This window comes from Cucurbita pepo, chromosome LG07 (assembly GCF_002806865.2).
Source record: "Cucurbita pepo subsp. pepo cultivar mu-cu-16 chromosome LG07, ASM280686v2, whole genome shotgun sequence".
NCBI lineage: Eukaryota > Viridiplantae > Streptophyta > Magnoliopsida > Cucurbitales > Cucurbitaceae > Cucurbita > Cucurbita pepo.
The window spans coordinates 8,966,509-8,966,825 of record NC_036644.1 but is presented as its reverse complement, the minus strand read 5'-3'; positions in this window follow the sequence as shown (position 1 = coordinate 8,966,825).

Here is a 317-nt window from a genome sequence, read left to right as displayed (position 1 = left end):
GACATTCCCTACGACATGGTCATATATGGAAGAACTTAGGCTATTGCGACGTCCTAAGAAAGTAGGGACGCATGAATGAATCGAGACCATATTTGAATGAGAGTGATTGTAATGACCTATACCCATGATTTGCATAAGGATTCAGAATCCGAATTCGGCACCTGATGGCCCCAACATTCCCTACGACATGGTCATGTTACTTACTCATCGTTTCTAATAGTGAAGACTATCCCCACGAACCAATATAGGTCCTCCTCACTCACAGGCTTCCTAGAAAAATTCTCAATAGGTCACCCAACATAGAATTGCTCTAAGCT